The 19,611-nt window shown below is 58.2% G+C and overlaps 1 long non-coding RNA gene across 1 annotated transcript; it reads left to right on the top strand.

Moving 5' to 3' along the window:
- The first annotated feature begins 1,407 nt into the window (after positions 1–1,407).
- Positions 1,408–19,025, top strand: LOC144740408 (uncharacterized). Its single transcript, XR_013589637.1, has 5 exons — positions 1,408–1,540; positions 2,823–2,904; positions 12,350–12,485; positions 13,272–13,372; positions 18,692–19,025. It is a non-coding gene; the product is annotated as an uncharacterized LOC144740408 (long non-coding RNA).
- The last annotated feature ends 586 nt before the right edge of the window (positions 19,026–19,611 follow it).

Here is a 19,611-nt window from a genome sequence, read left to right on the forward strand (position 1 = left end):
CCCCGCATGTCTCTGTGTGTCTCTGTGTGTCCCCGTGTGTCTCTGTGTGTCCCCGCATGTCTCTGTGTGTCTCCGCGTGTCTCTGTGTGTCCCCGTGTGTCTCTGTGTGTCCCCGCATGTCTCTGTGTGTCTCCGCGTGTCTCTGTGTGTCTCTGTGTGTCTCCGCGTGTCTCTGTGTGTCCCCAAGTGTCTCTGTGTGTCTCTGTGTGTCACTGTGTGTCTCTGTGTGTCTCTGTGTGTCTCTGTGTGTCTCCGCGTGTCTCTGTGTGTCCCCGTGTGTCTCTGTGTGTCTCTGTGTGTCTCCGCGTGTCTCTGTGTGTCCCCGTGTGTCTCTGTGTGTCTCCGCATGTCTCTGTGTGTCTCCGCGTGTCTCTGTGTGTCTCTGTGTGTCCCCGTGTGTCTCTGTTTGTCCCCGCATGTCTCTGTGTGTCTCCGCGTGTCTCTGTGTGTCTCTGTGTGTCCCCGTGTGTCTCTGTGTGTCCCCGCATGTCTCTGTGTGTCTCCGCGTGTCTCTGTGTGTCCCCGCATGTCTCTGTGTGTCTCCGCGTGTCTCTGTGTGTCTCTGTGTGTCCCCGTGTGTCTCTGTGTGTCCCCGCATGTCTCTGTGTGTCTCCGCGTGTCTCTGTGTGTCTCTGTGTGTCTCCGCGTGTCTCTGTGTGTCCCCGCATGTCTCTGTGTGTCTCCGCGTGTCTCTGTGTGTCTCTGTGTGTCTCTGTGTGTCTCTGTGTGTCTCTGTGTGTCTCCGCGTGTCTCTGTGTGTCCCCGCATGTCTCTGTGTGTCTCCGCGTGTCTCTGTGTGTCCCCGCATGTCTCTGTGTGTCTCCGCGTGTCTCTGTGTGTCTCTGTGTGTCCCCGTGTGTCTCTGTGTGTCCCCGCATGTCTCTGTGTGTCTCCGCGTGTCTCTGTGTGTCTCTGTGTGTCTCCGCGTGTCTCTGTGTGTCCCCGCATGTCTCTGTGTGTCTCCGCGTGTCTCTGTGTGTCTCTGTGTGTCTCTGTGTGTCTCTGTGTGTCTCTGTGTGTCTCCGCGTGTCTCTGTGTGTCCCCGCATGTCTCTGTGTGTCTCCGCGTGTCTCTGTGTGTCTCTGTGTGTCTCTGTGTGTCTCTGTGTGTCTCCGCGTGTCTCTGTGTGTCCCCGTGTGTCTCTGTGTGTCCCCGCATGTCTCTGTGTGTCCCCGCGTGTCTCTGTGTGTCTCTGTGTGTCTCTGTGTGTCCCCGCGTGTCTCTGTGTGTCTCTGTGTGTCTCTGTGTGTCTCTGCGTGTCCCCGTGTGTCTCTGTGTGTCTCTGCGTGTCTCTGTGTGTCTCTGCGTGTCTCTGTGTGTCTCTGTGTCTCTGTGTGTCCCCACGTGTCCCCGTGTCCCCGCGTGTCACCACGTGTCCCCGTGTGTCTCTGTGTCTCTGTGTGTCTCTGTGTGTCTCCGCGTGTCCCCGTGTCTCCGCAGGTGCACACCAAGTATTTGTGTCGCGCCGCTCACGACAAGGAGGGTGACATCAGCTGCCTGGCGTTCACTCACGACTCACAGCACCTGCTCACGCGAGCCGGTACCATCACCACCATCAACACCATCAACAACACCATCACCACCATCACCACCATCACCACCATCACCACCATCAACAACACCAACAACACCATCAACATCACCACCATCAACAACACCATCACCACCATCACCACCATCACCACCATCAACAACACCATCACCACCACCACCATCACCATCATCAACAACACCATCAACAATACCATCACCACCATCATCACCGCCATCACCGCCACCATCATCACCATTAACAACACCATCAACAACACCATGACCACCACCATCACCACCATCATCACCACCACCATCATCACCACCATCAACATCACCATCACCACCATCACCACCATCAACACCATCAACAACACCATCACCACCAACACCATCACCACCACCATCAACAACACCATCACCACCACCATCACCACCATCACCACCAACACCATCATCACCACCACCATCATCACCACCATCAACATCACCATCAACATCACCATCACCACCATCAACATCACCATCACCACCATCACCACCATCAACAACACCATCACCACCACCATCACCACCATCACCACCATCACCACCATCACCACCATCACCACCACCATCACCACCATCACCACCATCACCACCATCACCACCACCATCACCGCCATCACCGCCACCACCATGAACAACAACAACCACCATTCGCCACTAAGTGGCGGTGACGTCACCACGACGCTTGTGCCAGGCCAAGTGCACCTTGAGGCCACGTGAAGTGTCGAACGCCTGCTGGCAGGAGGTCACGGGGCAGACCCAGCAGGTGCCACGGGTCGACTGACCGAGATGACCGAGATGACTGGCTGATGCACCACCTGTGCCCCCTACTGTGCCAACTTGCTGTGCTTTAGCCACCCGGCGCTCCGCTCGTTGTTGTGAGCGTCGCTCCTCCGCCCTCCGTTGTTGTTGGAGGGCGACTGCCTCCAACTGCCCAGTAGCGTCCTTCACGAGCCTCCTCCACTGAGGCCGATCTTGACACCGCTGGTACCAGTCATCGGCAAGTCCACTCAGCTCCACGTCCTCCTGTACCACATCACTCCATCTCTTCTCTAGCCCGTGCCGCGTCCGTTTAGCCCCCTCGATCCGGCCGAACAAAAGCTGTTTAGGCATGCGGTGGCTGGGCATGCGGGCTACATGACCCAGCCAATGCAGCCTTGCCTGCCGGAGGAGCTCACCGATGGGAATTTGCCCGTGTCACACCGTGTGTCTCACTGTGTGTCTCACTCCGCGTGTCCCAGGAGACTCGGTGAGGCACTGGGACCTGCGGCAGTTCAAGGCTCCCATCGCTGTCGCCTCCAACCTGCCCAGCACCTACACCTCGTGAGCCCCGTGTCTCCCCGTGTCTCTCCGTGTCTCCCCGTGTCTCTCCGTGTCTCCCAGTGTCTCCCCGTGTCTCCCCGTGTCTCCCCGTGTCTCTCCGTGTCTCCCAGTGTCTCCCCGTGTCTCTCCGTGTCTCCCAGTGTCTCCCGGTGTCTCCCCGTGTCTCCCAGTGTCTCCCCGTGTCTCCCCGTGTCTCTCCGTGTCTCCCAGTGTCTCCCCGTGTCTCCCCGTGTCTCTCCGTGTCTCCCAGTGTCTCCCCGTGTCTCCCCGTGTCTCCCCCCCCGTGTCTCCCCGTGTCTCTCCGTGTCTCCCCGTGTCTCCCAGTGTCTCCCCGTGTCTCCCCGTGTCTCTCCGTGTCTCCCAGTGTCTCCCCGTGTCTCCCCGTGTCTCTCCGTGTCTCCCAGTGTCTCCCCGTGTCTCCCCGTGTCTCCCCCCCCGTGTCTCCCCGTGTCTCTCCGTGTCTCCCCGTGTCTCTCCGTGTCTCCCCGTGTCTCTCCGTGTCTCCCAGTGTCTCTCCGTGTCTCCCAGTGTCTCCCCGTGTCTCCCCGTGTCTCCCAGTGTCTCCCCGTGTCTCCCCGTGTCTCCCAGTGTCTCCCCGTGTCTCCCCGTGTCTCCCCGTGTCTCTCCGTGTCTCCCCGTGTCTCCCAGTGTCTCCCCGTGTCTCCCCGTGTCTCTCCGTGTCTCCCCGTGTCTCTCCGTGTCTCCCAGTGTCTCCCCGTGTCTCCCAGTGTCTCCCCGTGTCTCCCCGTGTCTCCCAGTGTCTCTCCGTGTCTCCCAGTGTCTCCCCGTGTCTCCCCCCCCGTGTCTCCCCGTTTCTCCCCGTGTCTCCCCGTGTCTCCCCGTGTCTCTCCGTGTCTCCCCGTGTCTCCCCCCCCGTGTCTCCCCGTGTCTCTCCGTGTCTCCCAGTGTCTCCCCGTGTCTCCCAGTGTCTCCCCGTGTCTCCCCGTGTCTCCCCGTGTCTCCCAGTGTCTCCCCGTGTCTCCCCGTGTCTCCCCGTGTCTCCCCGTGTCTCCCTGTGTCTCCCCGTGTCTCCCCCCCCGTGTCTCCCCGTGTCTCGCCGTGTCTCCCTTTCTCCCTGTCTCCCCGTGTCTCCCCGTGTTTCCCCGTGTCTCCCCGTGTCTCCCCGTGTCTCCCCGTGTCTCTCCGTGTCTCTCCGTGTCTCCCCGTGTCTCCCCCCCCGTGTCTCCCCGTGTCTCCCCGTGTCTCCCCGTGTCTCTCCGTGTCTCCCAGTGTCTCCCCGTGTCTCCCCGTGTCTCCCCGTGTCTCCCCGTGTCTCTCCGTGTCTCCCAGTGTCTCTCCGTGTCTCCCAGTGTCTCTCCGTGTCTCCCAGTGTCTCCCAGTGTCTCCCCGTGTCTCCCAGTGTCTCCCAGTGTCTCCCCGTGTCTCCCCGTGTCCCCCCGTGTCTCTCCGTGTCTCCCCGTGTCTCCCAGTGTCTCCCCGTGTCTCCCAGTGTCTCTCCGTGTCTCCCCGTGTCTCCCCGTGTCTCCCCGTGTCTCCCCGTGTCTCCCCGTGTCTCCCAGTGTCTCCCCGTGTCTCCCCGTGTCTCCCCGTGTCTCCCCGTGTCTCCCCGTGTCTCCCCGTGTTTCTCCGTGTCTCCCCGTGTCTCCCCGTGTCTCCCCGTGTCTCCCCGTGTCTCCCCCCCCGTGTCTCCCCGTGTCTCCCCGTGTCTCCCCCCCCGTGTCTCCCAGTGTCTCCCCGTGTCTCCCCGTGTCTCCCCCCCCGTGTCTCCCCCCCCGTGTCTCCCCGTGTCTCCCCGTGTCTCTCCGTGTCTCCCCGTGTCTCCCCCCCCGTGTCTCCCCGTGTCTCCCCGTGTCTCTCCGTGTCTCCCAGTGTCTCCCCGTGTCTCTCCGTGTCTCCCAGTGTCTCCCCGTGTCTCTCCGTGTCTCCCCGTGTCTCCCCCCCCGTGTCTCCCCGTGTCTCCCCGTGTCTCCCAGTGTCTCCCCGTGTCTCCCCGTGTCTCCCCGTGTCTCCCCGTGTCTCCCCGTGTCTCTCCGTGTCTCCCCGTGTCTCCCCGTGTTTCCCCGTGTCTCCCCGTGTCTCCCAGTGTCTCCCCGTGTCTCCCCGTGTCTCTCCGTGTCTCTCCGTGTCTCCCCGTGTCTCCCCCCCCGTGTCTCCCCGTGTCCCCCCGTGTCTCCCCGTGTCTCCCCGTGTCTCTCCGTGTCTCCCCGTGTCTCCCCGTGTCTCCCCGTGTCTCCCCGTGTCTCCCCGTGTCTCTCCGTGTCTCCCCGTGTCTCCCCGTGTTTCCCCGTGTCTCCCCGTGTCTCCCAGTGTCTCCCCGTGTCTCCCCGTGTCTCTCCGTGTCTCTCCGTGTCTCCCCGTGTCTCCCCCCCCGTGTCTCCCCGTGTCCCCCCGTGTCTCTCCGTGTCTCCCCGTGTCTCCCCGTGTCTCCCCCCCCGTGTCTCCCCGTGTCTCGCCGTGTCTCCCTTTCTCCCTGTCTCCCCGTGTCTCCCCGTGTCTCCCCGTGTCTCCCCGTGTCTCCCCGTGTCTCTCCGTGTCTCCCAGTGTCTCCCCGTGTCTCCCCCCCCGTGTCTCCCCGTGTCTCCCAGTGTCTCCCCGTGTCTCCCCGTGTCTCCCCGTGTCTCCCAGTGTCTCCCCGTGTCTCCCCGTGTCTCCCCGTGTCTCCCCGTGTCTCCCCGTGTCTCTCCGTGTCTCCCCGTGTCTCCCCGTGTCTCCCCGTGTCTCCCCCCCCGTGTCTCCCAGTGTCTCCCCGTGTCTCCCCGTGTCTCTCCGTGTCTCCCCGTGTCTCCCCGTGTCTCCCCCCCCGTGTCTCCCCGTGTCTCGCCGTGTCTCCCTTTCTCCCTGTCTCTCCGTGTCTCCCCGTGTCTCCCCGTGTCTCTCCGTGTCTCCCCGCGTCTCCCGGTGTCTCCCCGTGTCTCCCCCCCCGTGTCTCCCCGTGTCTCCCCGTGTCTCTCCGTGTCTCCCCGTGTCTCCCCGTGTCTCCCCCCCCGTGTCTCCCCGTGTCTCTCCGTGTCTCCCCGTGTCTCTCCGTGTCTCCCAGTGTCTCCCAGTGTCTCCCCGTGTCTCCCCGTGTCTCTCCGTGTCTCCCAGTGTCTCCCCGTGTCTCCCCGTGTCTCCCCGTGTCTCTCCGTGTCTCCCCGTGTCTCCCCGTGTCTCTCCGTGTCTCCCAGTGTCTCCCCGTGTCTCCCCGTGTCTCCCCGTGTCTCCCCGTGTCTCTCCGTGTCTCCCAGTGTCTCCCCGTGTCTCCCCGTGTCTCCCCCCCCGTGTCTCCCCGTGTCTCCCCGTGTCTCCCCGTGTCTCCCCGTGTCTCCCCCCCCGTGTCTCCCCGTGTCTCTCCGTGTCTCCCCGTGTCTCTCCGTGTCTCCCCGTGTCTCCCCGTGTCTCCCCGTGTCTCCCCGTGTCTCTCCGTGTCTCCCCGTGTCTCCCCGTGTCTCTCCGTGTCTCCCCGTGTCTCCCCGTGTCTCCCCGTGTCTCTCCGTGTCTCCCAGTGTCTCCCCGTGTCTCCCCGTGTCTCCCCCCCCGTGTCTCCCAGTGTCTCCCCGTGTCTCCCCGTGTCTCCCCGTGTCTCCCCGTGTCTCCCCCCCCGTGTCTCCCCGTGTCTCTCCGTGTCTCCCCGTGTCCCCCCGTGTCTCCCAGTGTCTCCCCGTGTCTCCCCGTGTCTCCCCGTGTCTCTCCGTGTCTCCCAGTGTCTCCCCGTGTCTCCCCGTGTCTCCCCCCCCGTGTCTCCCCGTGTCTCTCCGTGTCTCCCCGTGTCTCTCCGTGTCTCCCAGTGTCTCCCCGTGTCTCCCCGTGTCTCCCCGTGTCTCCCCGTGTCTCTCCGTGTCTCCCCGTGTCTCTCCGTGTCTCCCAGTGTCTCCCCGTGTCTCTCCGTGTCTCCCAGTGTCTCCCCGTGTCTCTCCGTGTCTCCCAGTGTCTCCCCGTGTCTCCCCGTGTCTCCCCCCCCGTGTCTCCCCGTGTCTCTCCGTGTCTCCCCGTGTCTCTCCGTGTCTCCCAGTGTCTCCCCGTGTCTCCCCGTGTCTCCCCGTGTCTCCCCCCCCGTGTCTCCCCGTGTCTCCCCGTGTCTCTCCGTGTCTCCCAGTGTCTCCCCGTGTCTCCCCGTGTCTCCCCGTGTCTCCCCCCCCGTGTCTCCCCGTGTCTTCCCGTGTCTCCCCGTGTCTCCCCCCCCGTGTCTCCCCGTGTCTCGCCGTGTCTCCCTTTCTCCCTGTCTCCCCGCGTCTCCCGGTGTCTCCCCGTGTCTCCCCCCCCCGTGTCTCCCAGTGTCTCCCCGTGTCTCCCCGTGTCTCCCCGTGTCTCCCCCCCCGTGTCTCCCCGTGTCTCTCCGTGTCTCCCAGTGTCTCCCCGTGTCTCCCCGTGTCTCCCCGTGTCTCCCCCCCCGTGTCTCCCCGTGTCTCTCCGTGTCTCCCCGTGTCTCTCCGTGTCTCCCAGTGTCTCCCCGTGTCTCCCCGTGTCTCCCCGTGTCTCCCCCCCCGTGTCTCCCCGTGTCTCCCCGTGTCTCCCCGTGTCTCCCCGTGTCTCTCCGTGTCTCCCCGTGTCTCTCCGTGTCTCCCAGTGTCTCCCCGTGTCTCCCCGTGTCTCCCCGTGTCTCCCCCCCCGTGTCTCCCCGTGTCTCCCCGTGTCTCCCCGTGTCTCCCCCCCCGTGTCTCTCCGTGTCTCCCCGTGTCTCCCCGTGTCTCCCCGTGTCTCCCCCCCCGTGTCTCCCCCCCCGTGTCTCCCAGTGTCTCCCCGTGTCTCCCCGTGTCTCCCCGTGTCTCCCCCCCCGTGTCTCCCCGTGTCTCCCCGTGTCTCCCCCCCCGTGTCTCCCAGTGTCTCCCCGTGTCTCCCCGTGTCTCCCCGTGTCTCCCCCCCCGTGTCTCCCCCCCCGTGTCTCCCAGTGTCTCCCCGTGTCTCCCCGTGTCTCCCCGTGTCTCCCCCCCCGTGTCTCCCCGTGTCTCCCCGTGTCTCCCCGTGTCTCCCCCCCCGTGTCTCCCCGTGTCTCCCCGTGTCTCCCCGTGTCTCCCCGTGTCTCCCCGTGTCTCCCCGTGTCTCCCCCCCCGTGTCTCTCCGTGTCTCCCCGTGTCTCCCCGTGTCTCCCCGTGTCTCCCCCCCCGTGTCTCTCCGTGTCTCCCCGTGTCTCCCCGTGTCTCCCCCCCCGTGTCTCCCCGTGTCTCCCCGTGTCTCCCCGTGTCTCCCCCCCCGTGTCTCTCCGTGTCTCCCAGTGTCTCCCCGTGTCTCCCCGTGTCTCCCCCCCCGTGTCTCCCCGTGTCTCCCCGTGTCTCCCCGTGTCTCCCCGTGTCTCCCAGTGTCTCCCCGTGTCTCCCCGTGTCTCCCCCCCCGTGTCTCCCCGTGTCTCCCCGTGTCTCCCCGTGTCTCGCCGTGTCTCCCTTTCTCCCTGTCTCCCCGTGTCTCCCCGTATCTCCCCGTTTGTCCCCATGTCTCACTCTGTGTCTTCGTGTCTCTGTGTCTCTCTCTGTGTCTCTGTGTCTCACTCTCTGTGTCTCTGTGTCTCCGTGTCTCTCTGTGTCTTTGTGTCTCTGTGTCTCACTCTCCGTGTCTCACTCTCCGTGTCTCACTCTCCGTGTCTCACTCTCCGTGTCTCACTCTCCGTGTCTTTGTGTCTCTGTGTCTCACTCTCCGTGTCTCACTCTCCGTGTCTTTGTGCCTTTGTGTCTCACTCTCTGTGTCTCACTCTCTGTGTCTCACTCTCCGTGTCTCACTCTCCGTGTCTTTGTGTCTCTGTGTCTCACTCTCCGTGTCTCACTCTCCGTGTCTTTGTGTCTCTGTGTCTCACTCTCCGTGTCTCACTCTCCGTGTCTTTGTGTCTCTGTGTCTCACTCTCCGTGTCTCACTCTCTGTGTCTCTGTGTCTCACTCTCCGTGTCTCTGTGTCTCACTCTCTGTCTCACTCTCTGTGTCTCACTCTCTGTGTCTCTGTGTCTCACTCTCTGTGTCTCTGTGTCTCACTCTCTGTCTCACTCTCTGTGTCTCCGTGTCTCACTCTCTGTGTCTCTGTGTCTCACTCTCTGTGTCTCACTCTCTGTGTCTCTGTGTCTCACTCTCTGTGTCTCTGTGTCTCACTCTCTGTGTCTCACTCTCCGTGTCTCTGTGTCTCACTCTCTGTGTCTCTGTGTCTCACTCTCTGTGTCTCTGTGTCTCACTCTCTGTGTCTCACTCTCTGTGTCTCTGTGTCTCACTCTCTGTGTCTCTGTGTCTCACTCTCTGTGTCTCACTCTCCGTGTCTCTGTGTCTCACTCTCTGTGTCTCTGTGTCTCACTCTCTGTGTCTCACTCTCCGTGTCTCTGTGTCTCACTCTCTGTGTCTCTGTGTCTCACTCTCTGTGTCTCACTCTCCGTGTCTCTGTGTCTCACTCTCTGTGTCTCTGTGTCTCACTCTCTGTGTCTCACTCTCCGTGTCTCTGTGTCTCACTCTCTGTGTCTCTGTGTCTCACTCTCTGTGTCTCACTCTCCGTGTCTCTGTGTCTCACTCTCCGTGTCTCACTCTCTGTGTCTCACTCTCTGTGTCTCTGTGTCTCACTCTCTGTGTCTCTGTGTCTCACTCTCTGTGTCTCACTCTCCGTGTCTCTGTGTCTCACTCTCTGTGTCTCCGTGTCTCACTCTCTGTGTCTCACTCTCCGTGTCTCTGTGTCTCACTCTCTGTGTCTCTGTGTCTCACTCTCCGTGTCTCTGTGTCTCACTCTCTGTCTCACTCTCTGTGTCTCACTCTCTGTGTCTCACTCTCTGTCTCACTCTCTGTGTCTCTGTGTCTCACTCTCTGTGTCTCTGTGTCTCACTCTCTGTGTCTCACTCTCTGTGTCTCTGTGTCTCACTCTCTGTGTCTCACTCTCTGTGTCTCTGTGTCTCACTCTCTGTGTCTCACTCTCTGTGTCTCACTCTCTGTGTCTCTGTGTCTCTGTGTCTCACTCTCTGTGTCTCACTCTCCGTGTCTCACTCTCTGTGTCTCTGTGTCTCACTCTCCGTGTCTCACTCTCTGTGTCTCACTCTCTGTGTCTCTGTGTCTCTGTGTCTCACTCTCTGTGTCTCACTCTCCGTGTCTCACTCTCTGTGTCTCTGTGTCTCACTCTCTGTGTCTCACTCTCTGTGTCTCACTCTCTGTGTCTCTGTGTCTCTGTGTCTCACTCTCTGTGTCTCACTCTCCGTGTCTCTGTGTCTCACTCTCCGTGTCTCACTCTCTGTGTCTCACTCTCTGTGTCTCACTCTCTGTGTCTCTGTGTCTCCGTGTCTCTGTGTCTCACTCTCCGTGTCTCACTCTCTGTGTCTCACTCTCCGTGTCTCTGTGTCTCACTCTCTGTGTCTCTGTGTCTCACTCTCTGTGTCTCTGTGTCTCACTCTCCGTGTCTCACTCTCTGTGTCTCTGTGTCTCACTCTCTGTGTCTCACTCTCTGTGTCTCTGTGTCTCACTCTCTGTGTCTCACTCTCTGTGTCTCTGTGTCTCACTCTCCGTGTCTCACTCTCCGTGTCTCTGTGTCTCACTCTCTGTGTCTCACTCTCCGTGTCTCACTCTCTGTGTCTCTGTGTCTCACTCTCTGTGTCTCACTCTCCGTGTCTCTGTGTCTCACTCTCTGTGTCTCTGTGTCTCACTCTCTGTGTCTCACTCTCCGTGTCTCACTCTCTGTGTCTCTGTGTCTCACTCTCTGTGTCTCACTCTCTGTGTCTCACTCTCTGTGTCTCTGTGTCTCACTCTCTGTGTCTCTGTGTCTCACTCTCTGTGTCTCACTCTCTGTGTCTCACTCTCTGTGTCTCTGTGTCTCCGTGTCTCACTCTCTGTGTCTCACTCTGTGTCCCCGTGTCTCACTCTCTGTGTCTCACTCTCTGTGTCTCTGTGTCTCCGTGTCTCACTCTCTGTGTCTCACTCTGTGTCCCCGTGTCTCACTCTCTGTGTCTCACTCTCTGTGTCTCTGTGTCTCCGTGTCTCACTCTCTGTGTCTCACTCTCTGTGTCTCTGTGTCTCACTCTCTGTGTCTCCGTGTCTCACTCTCTGTGTCTCACTCTCTGTGTCTCTGTGTCTCACTCTCTGTGTCTCCGTGTCTCACTCTCTGTGTCTCACTCTCTGTGTCTCTGTGTCTCCGTGTCTCACTCTCTGTGTCTCACTCTCTGTGTCTCACTCTCCGTGTCTCTGTGTCTCACTCTCTGTGTCTCACTCTCTGTGTCTCTGTGTCTCACTCTCTGTGTCTCTGTGTCTCACTCTCCGTGTCTCTGTGTCTCACTCTCTGTGTCTCACTCTCTGTGTCTCTGTGTCTCACTCTCTGTGTCTCACTCTCTGTGTCTCCGTGTCTCACTCTCTGTGTCTCTGTGTCTCACTCTCTGTGTCTCACTCTCTGTGTCTCACTCTCCGTGTCTCTGTGTCTCACTCTCTGTGTCTCTGTGTCTCACTCTCCGTGTCTCTGTGTCTCACTCTCTGTGTCTCACTCTCTGTGTCTCACTCTCCGTGTCTCTGTGTCTCACTCTCTGTGTCTCTGTGTCTCACTCTCTGTGTCTCTGTGTCTCACTCTCTGTGTCTCTGTGTCTCACTCTCTGTGTCTCTGTGTCTCACTCTCTGTGTCTCTGTGTCTCACTCTCTGTGTCTCTGTGTCTCACTCTCTGTGTCTCTGTGTCTCACTCTCTGTGTCTCTGTGTCTCACTCTCTGTGTCTCACTCTCTGTGTCTCACTCTCTGTGTCTCTGTGTCTCACTCTCTGTGTCTCCGTGTCTCACTCTCTGTGTCTCTGTGTCTCACTCTCTGTGTCTCACTCTCTGTGTCTCTGTGTCTCACTCTCTGTGTCTCCGTGTCTCACTCTCTGTGTCTCCGTGTCTCACTCTCTGTGTCTCACTCTCTGTGTCTCTGTGTCTCTGTGTCTCTGTGTCTCACTCTCTGTCTCACTCTCTGTGTCTCCGTGTCTCACTCTCTGTGTCTCTGTGTCTCACTCTCTGTGTCTCTGTGTCTCACTCTCTGTGTCTCTGTGTCTCACTCTCTGTGTCTCTGTGTCTCACTCTCCGTGTCTCTGTGTCTCACTCTCTGTGTCTCTGTGTCTCACTCTCTGTGTCTCTGTGTCTCACTCTCTGTGTCTCTGTGTCTCACTCTCTGTGTCTCTGTGTCTCACTCTCTGTGTCTCTGTGTCTCACTCTCTGTGTCTCCGTGTCTCACTCTCTGTGTCTCTGTGTCTCACTCTCTGTGTCTCACTCTCCGTGTCTCTGTGTCTCACTCTCTGTGTCTCTGTGTCTCACTCTCTGTGTCTCACTCTCTGTGTCTCTGTGTCTCACTCTCTGTGTCTCTGTGTCTCACTCTCTGTGTCTCACTCTCTGTGTCTCCGTGTCTCACTCTCTGTGTCTCTGTGTCTCACTCTCTGTGTCTCACTCTCTGTGTCTCTGTGTCTCACTCTCTGTGTCTCTGTGTCTCACTCTCTGTGTCTCACTCTCTGTGTCTCCGTGTCTCACTCTCTGTGTCTCTGTGTCTCACTCTCTGTGTCTCACTCTCTGTGTCTCTGTGTCTCTGTGTCTCCGTGTCTCCGTGTCCCAGGACGGACGTGTGTCTCAGCCCGGACGAGCGAGTGGTCCTCACGGCGGTGTCCCCGGGGCGAGGGGGACGAGGCGGCGTCGTCTTCCTGGACAGAGACAGCCTCAGACAGCTGGACGAGGTCGCAGCCTCCTGCACGGTGCGACTCTCCACACCCCTTGTCTCACCCCGTGTCTCACCCCCCCACGTGTCTCACCCCGTGTCTCACCCCCCCACGTGTCTCACCCCCCGTGTCTCACCCCCCCACGTGTCTCACCCCCCGTGTCTCACCCCCCGTGTCTCACCCCCCCACGTGTCTCACCCCCCGTGTCTCACCCCCCCACGTGTCTCACCCCCCGTGTCTCACCCCCCGTGTCTCACCCCCCCACGTGTCTCACCCCCCGTGTCTCACCCCCCCACGTGTCTCACCCCCCGTGTCTCACCCCCCGTGTCTCACCCCCCCCCGTGTCTCACCCCCCGTGTCTCTCCCCGTGTCTCACCCCCCGTGTCTCACCACCCCCCGTGTCTCACCCCCCGTGTCTCACCCCGTGTCCCGTGTCTCACCACCCCCCGTGTCTCACCCCCCGTGTCTCACCCCGTGTCTCACCACCCCCCGTGTCTCTCCCCGTGTCTCACCCCGTGTCTCACCCCCCCCCGTGTCTCACCCCCCCCCGTGTCTCACCCCCCGTGTCTCTCCCCGTGTCTCACCCCCGTGTCTCACCCCCGTGTCTCACCCCCCGTGTCTCACCCCACGTGTCTGACCCCCCCCGTGTCTCACCCCCCGTGTCTCACCCCCCCCCGTGTCTCACCCCGTGTCTCACCCCCCGTGTCTCACCCCGTGTCTCACCCCACGTGTCTGACCCCCCCCGTGTCTCACCCCCCGTGTCTCACCCCCCGTGTCTCACCCCCCCCCCGTGTCTCACCCCCCCCCCGTGTCTCACCCCAGGGAGTTGTCCGCTGTCTGTGGCACCCCAAGATCAACCAAATCCTGGCGGCGACGAGCGACGGGGACATCCACGTTTACTACGACCCGGCACTCAGCCACAGGTACCGCTCACCCACCCGCTCACCTACTCACCCACAAACTCACCTACACACTCACCCACACACTCACCTACTCACCCACACGCTCACCCACACACTCACTTACACGCTCACCCACTCACCTACACACTCACCTACTCACCCACACGCTCACCTACACACCCACACGCTCACCTACACACTCACCTACTCACCCACACGCTCACCCACACACTCACCCACACACTCACCTACTCACCCACACGCTCACCCACACACTCACCCACACACTCACCTACTCACCCACACGCTCACCCACACACTCACTTACACGCTCACCCACCCGCTCACCTACTCACCCACAAACTCACCTACACACTCACCCACACACTCACCTACTCACCCACACGCTCACCCACACACTCACTTACACGCTCACCCACTCACCTACACACTCACCTACTCACCCACACGCTCACCTACACACCCACACGCTCACCTACACACTCACCTACTCACCCACACGCTCACCTACACACCCACACGCTCACCTACACGCCCACACGCTCACCTACACACTCACTCACCTACACACTCACCCACACGCTCACCTACACACTCACTCACCTACACACTCACCCACACGCTCACCTACACACTCACTCACCTACACACTCACCTACACGCTCACCTACTCTCCCACACGCTCACCCACTCACCCACACGCTCACCTACACGCTCACCCACACACTCACCCACACGCTCACCTACACACTCACCTACACTCACCTACACGCTCACCTACACACTCACCCACACGCTCACCCACCCGCTCACCTACACACTCACCTACACGCTCACCTACACACTCACCTACACGCTCACCTACACACTCACCCACACGCTCACCTACACGCTCACCTACACACTCACCCACACACTCACCCACACACTCACCTACACGCTCACCTACACACTCACTCACCCACACACTCACCCACACACTCACCCACACACTCACCCACACGCTCACCTACACACTCACCCACACGCTCACCCACCCGCTCACCTACACACTCACCTACACGCTCACCTACACACTCACCTACACGCTCACCTACACACTCACTCACCTACTCACCTACACACTCACCCACACACTCACCCACTCACTCACCTACACACTCACCCACACACTCACCTACACGCTCACCTACACGCTCACCTACACACTCACTCACCCACACACTCACCCACACACTCACCCACACACTCACTTACACGCTCACTCACCTACACTGTTGTATATGCCGGTTTATGAAATTTTAATAAAAATAAGGAAAATTAATACATTTTCAAAAAAAAATACGTAATTCGCATAAATTATGCTAATGCATATACGTATATGCATAAATTATGGTAATCACGCAGATAATCCTATTAATTTATGCGAATGCTTGCGATGATGTTAATGTGTGTAGTTATGGTACTAGGCTTATTTCGTTATCCAGAGTTGTATCAATCGGGATAACCGATTATCTTTGATTAAACATTTATTGATTATCTGAATTTGTTTAAGTTATGTTAGGTCTCCAAATTCATATCTCAACGCAGGTTACAGTTCTTATGAATAAGACAGTTTTGCATGGACTGGGAAAGAAGCACTCGAACACTTGGTGTTAAGCAATTTTAATTCTAAACAAACATATGACACTCTAATATGCAAAGGCGAAAGCATACGTCATTAGATTCATCGGCAAGATTATGCAATTAACGAAAATAAATGCCCTACTACTATATTTTGCCACTGGTAAAAGAGATCTCATAGTGTAAATGCTTACCCTGAGCTCTCTGATATTGCACTGTGTTTGAGTTGTGCGCCTTCTGGTGTCATCTGGTCCAACACCAATGGGGACTAGGCTCTAAAGAAAGCCGTCTCGGGTGTGGACCAATCAACTTCAAGGACAGTGCATATTATCATCCTTATCAGAGTTGCTTCTTTTTGTTTGCTTTATTGACTACTTGTGTTGTGGTTATTGCAAACATGATGCCTTGAATAAAGGTGTCAGTTTTGTACCAGTTAAAAAGGGTAAAAACCTACTACTATAAACATATGACACTCTAATATGCAAAGGCGAAAGCATACGTCATTAGATTCATCGGCAAGATTATGCAATTAACGAAAATGAATTACTAAAACATTTCTTATTCATGTAACTCGACGGCAGCAACTGCTTTGCACGATCAGTTTCTATTGAACGTACAAACTTGAAATTGCAACCCTTTTCGAAACACACAGATAACTTTTTGAAAGTCTTCTTCGTGTGCGTGTTGTGTGTGCGTTGCCTCCTTGTAATATTAATTAATTAAAAATTTAGAGCCGGGAGTTGTGTCGTTAGCTTGCGGGGGGTGGGGGAGGGGTTATACAACCAGCGGCCAGAGAGGTTCCCTCACGCTGGGCGTGGCCGCAGCGAGCCCCTCCTGCTCTCTCTCTCCACGGCTGGATTGAGCGGCGTTGGCACGATGTTCCTTGAAGAACCTTGCTTGCTTGGTGCTTGATGGTTCCGGGGTCTTGGTGCTGCTCGTGCGCTCTCTCTCTCTCTCCGCTTGATGAGCGGCGTCGGCACGACGCTCGCCGTCGTGGTGCGATGATTCCGTCGTCCGCTGCTGGACGTCCTGTCTGTTCTCAGCGGGTGTTGATCGGTGTGTGTGTATATCAAACACAGTGGGGAGCGGTGGTGTAGCGGTTAGCGCGCTGCGCTATGAACCTGGCGACCCGGGTTCGATTCCCGCACACGGCTAACACCAGTGACGATTATCTGAACCGGGTCCTGGGTCTCCCCTAGGTCGACTCAGCCTTAAATGAGTACCTGGTGCGGTGTGCAAACATCGCCACTGGGGAGACAAAGGCGGTCGGGCGTGGTGCTGGCCACCCACCCCCTCGTGTGCCGTTCCGGCCTTCATAGGTGCTCGCTAACAGCACTTGCCCCTACAGTCTGTTAAGGCTATACGGGGGATCTTTGTCTTTGTATCAAACACACGGCGCATTCGATGGCGCTCTCTCTCTCTCTCTTGGTGGCAGCTCCAGGCTTCTCCACTGCTGGATGATTGTTGAGTCGGCACGACGCTCGCCTTCGGCGGTGCCCAATAGCGCTCGCAGCTCATCCGCAGGTCGTCAGTGCTGGCACTCTCTCTCCCTTGGCGTGCAGCTACCAGCCTCACGCGGTACTCGCTGATGCCTCTGCCGCCCTCACTTCAGGGGTTTCGTTGGTTCAGGTTCTCTCACGAGAATGATAGCTGGAATTTCGCAAGCTTCGCTCGCACTTAACCACACCCCTCGCCACTTCGTTCTGTGAGAAGCGACACCGGCCATCGGTACCAGACTCTTGCGACTCCAACGACCCCTCCTCGTCCCATCTCTCCTCGAGGCACGACGCGCCCCAGCTCCCCTTGCGAGCCCCGTCGCAACGCCGCGTCGCAAGCCGAGTTGCGAGACTGAGCGCGACGCGAACCAGACTGCACTGCTTGATGTGCGCTTGTTTTAAAAGGCAAAAACGTGAAAAAGAAATCGACGTTAGGGATGCCAGGCACAGACCCTCGCGACCCTTTGACCCCTCCTCCCTCTGAGTGGGTCGTCCCGAGGCCAGAGAGGTTCCCTGCACGGGTTTGTTGCGGGCCTGTTTTCGTGCCGACTCGTGGGAAGACAAAGGTGGCCGAGGAGATTTTGACGTCTGTTGTCTGTTCTACTCGAGTTATATTTCAATGTCCTGAGGTTCAGTGTAACTAAGTTTCCGCTGAAGCTTTCTTGACTGCTGGAATTCGTATTCTTTACTTTTTGGTAAGGTCATGCAGATAGAAACATACAATACAAAATAATATATATGCAGTGCGTACGAGTAAAATAAGGGAATTACTAATAAATACAAAAGCTCCTATTGTAGGCTGCAGTCTTATACCGTTGGTTGATTCTTTTTGTTAAGTTTCTACTTTCCGTTGAGGACAACGCGAGTTGCAAACGTTGTTTTTCTCTGCTCTGCACGTGATCCGTGCATCTCCAGACGTCTTGGGAAGGTTAGGCCATCGACCTTTCGTCCATCTGGATGTCTCTGACCTCTCTGTGCTCCGAAGTCTTGCCGTTTAATGGCCCTCCCCGTTTCACGGATTCCTGGTGTGCTTGTGAGGAGTCGGGGCTGTTTTCATTATTTTATTAACAAAATGTATATATAGATATAAAAAAATAATGTTGGCCTAATTATTCTTAATATTAATTTTTGAGAAAAGGGGCATAGATACAACAACACACTCACCACCACACTCACCTATCCACTCACTCACCTAACTACTCACTCAACTACCCACTCACCTACCCATGGCACCTGCTGGGTCTGCCCCGTGACCTCCTGCACCTAGCCTGGCACAGCATTCAACCCATGGCACCTGCTGGGTCTGCCCCGTGACCTCCTGCACCTAGCCTGGCACAGCATTCAACCCATGGCACCTCCTGGGTCTGTCCCGTGACCTCCTGCACCTAGCCTGGCACAGCATTCAACCCATGGCACCTGCTGGGTCTGTCCCGTGACCTCCTGCACCTAGCCTGGCACAGCATTCAACCCATGGCACCTCCTGGGTCTGTCCCGTGACCTCCTGCACCTAGCCTGGCACAGCATTCAACCCATGGCACCTCCTGGGTCTGCCCCGTGACCTCCTGCACCTAGCCTGGCACAGCATTCAACCCATGGCACCTGCTGGGTCTGCCCCGTGACCTCCTGCACCTAGCCTGGCACAGCATTCAACCCATGGCACCTGCTGGGTCTGCCCCGTGACCTCCTGCACCTAGCCTGGCACAGCATTCAACCCATGGCACCTGCTGGGTCTGCCCCGTGACCTCCTCCTCCTGCACCTAGCCTGGCACAGCAGTCAACCCATGGCACCTGCTGGGTCTGCCCCGTGACCTCCTGCACCTAGCCTGGCACAGCATTCAACCCATGGCACCTGCTGGTGGTGGTTGTGGTGGTTGTGCCGAATGACGTTGTGGTTACTGTGGTTGTTGTGGTGGTTAATGTGGTTGTTGTTGTGGTGGTGGTTAATGTGGTTGTTGTGATTGTGGTGGTGGTTGTTGTGGTTGTGGTTGTTGTTGTGGTTAATGTGGTTGTTGTTGTGGTGGTGGTTAATGTGGTTGTTGTGGTTGTGGTTGTTGTTGTGGTTAATGTTGTTGTTGTTATTGTGGTGGTTAATGTGGTTGTTGTTGTTGTGGTGGTTAATGTGGTTGTTGTTATTGTGGTGGTGGTTAATGTGGTTGTTGTGGTTGTTGTTGTTGTGGTGGTTGTGGTGGTTGTTGTGCAGGGGAGCCAAGCTGTGCGTTGTGAAGTCGCAGCGTCGCGTGAAGCCGCTGCAGACGATGACCAGCGACCTCATCATCACCCGTGAGTCGCTCACCACAACTCACCCCCACTCACCCCTACACTCACCCCTACTCACCCCTACACTCACCCTACTCACCCCAACTCACCCCCACTCACCCCTACTCACCCCTACACTCACCCTACTCACCCCCACTCACCCCTACTCACCCCTACTCACCACTTACTCACCCCCTACTCACCCCTACTCACCCCTACACTCACCCTACTCACCCCTACTCACCCCTACTCACCCCTACACTCACCCCCTACTCACCCCTACTCACCCCTACACTCACCCTCCCCCTACTCACCCCTACTCACCCCCACTCACCCCTACTCACCCCTACTCACCCCTACTCACCCCCACTCACCCCACTCACCCCCACTCACCCCTACTCACCCTACTCACCCTACTCACCCTACACTCACCCCTACTCACCCTACTCACCCTACACTCACCCTACTCACCCCTACTCACCCCACTCACCCCTACTCACCCCTACTCACCCCTACACTCACCCCTACTCACCCCTACTCACCTCAACTCACCCCTACTCACCCCTACACTCACCCCTACACTCACCCTACTCACCCTACACTCACCCTACTCACCCCTACTCACCCTACTCACCCCTACTCACCACCTACTCACCCCTACTCACCCCTACTCACCCCTACTCACCCTACTCACCACCTACTCACCCCTACTCACCCCTACTCACCCCTACTCACCCCAACTCACCACCTACTCACCCCTACTCACCCCTACTCACCCCTACACTCACCCCTACACTCACCCCCACTCACCCCTACTCACCCCTACACTCACCCCTACACTCACCCCTACTCACCCCTACACTC

This window comes from Lampetra planeri, unplaced genomic scaffold (genome assembly GCF_965212315.1).
Source record: "Lampetra planeri unplaced genomic scaffold, kcLamPlan1.2.h2 scaffold_2122, whole genome shotgun sequence".
Lineage (NCBI taxonomy): Eukaryota > Metazoa > Chordata > Hyperoartia > Petromyzontiformes > Petromyzontidae > Lampetra > Lampetra planeri.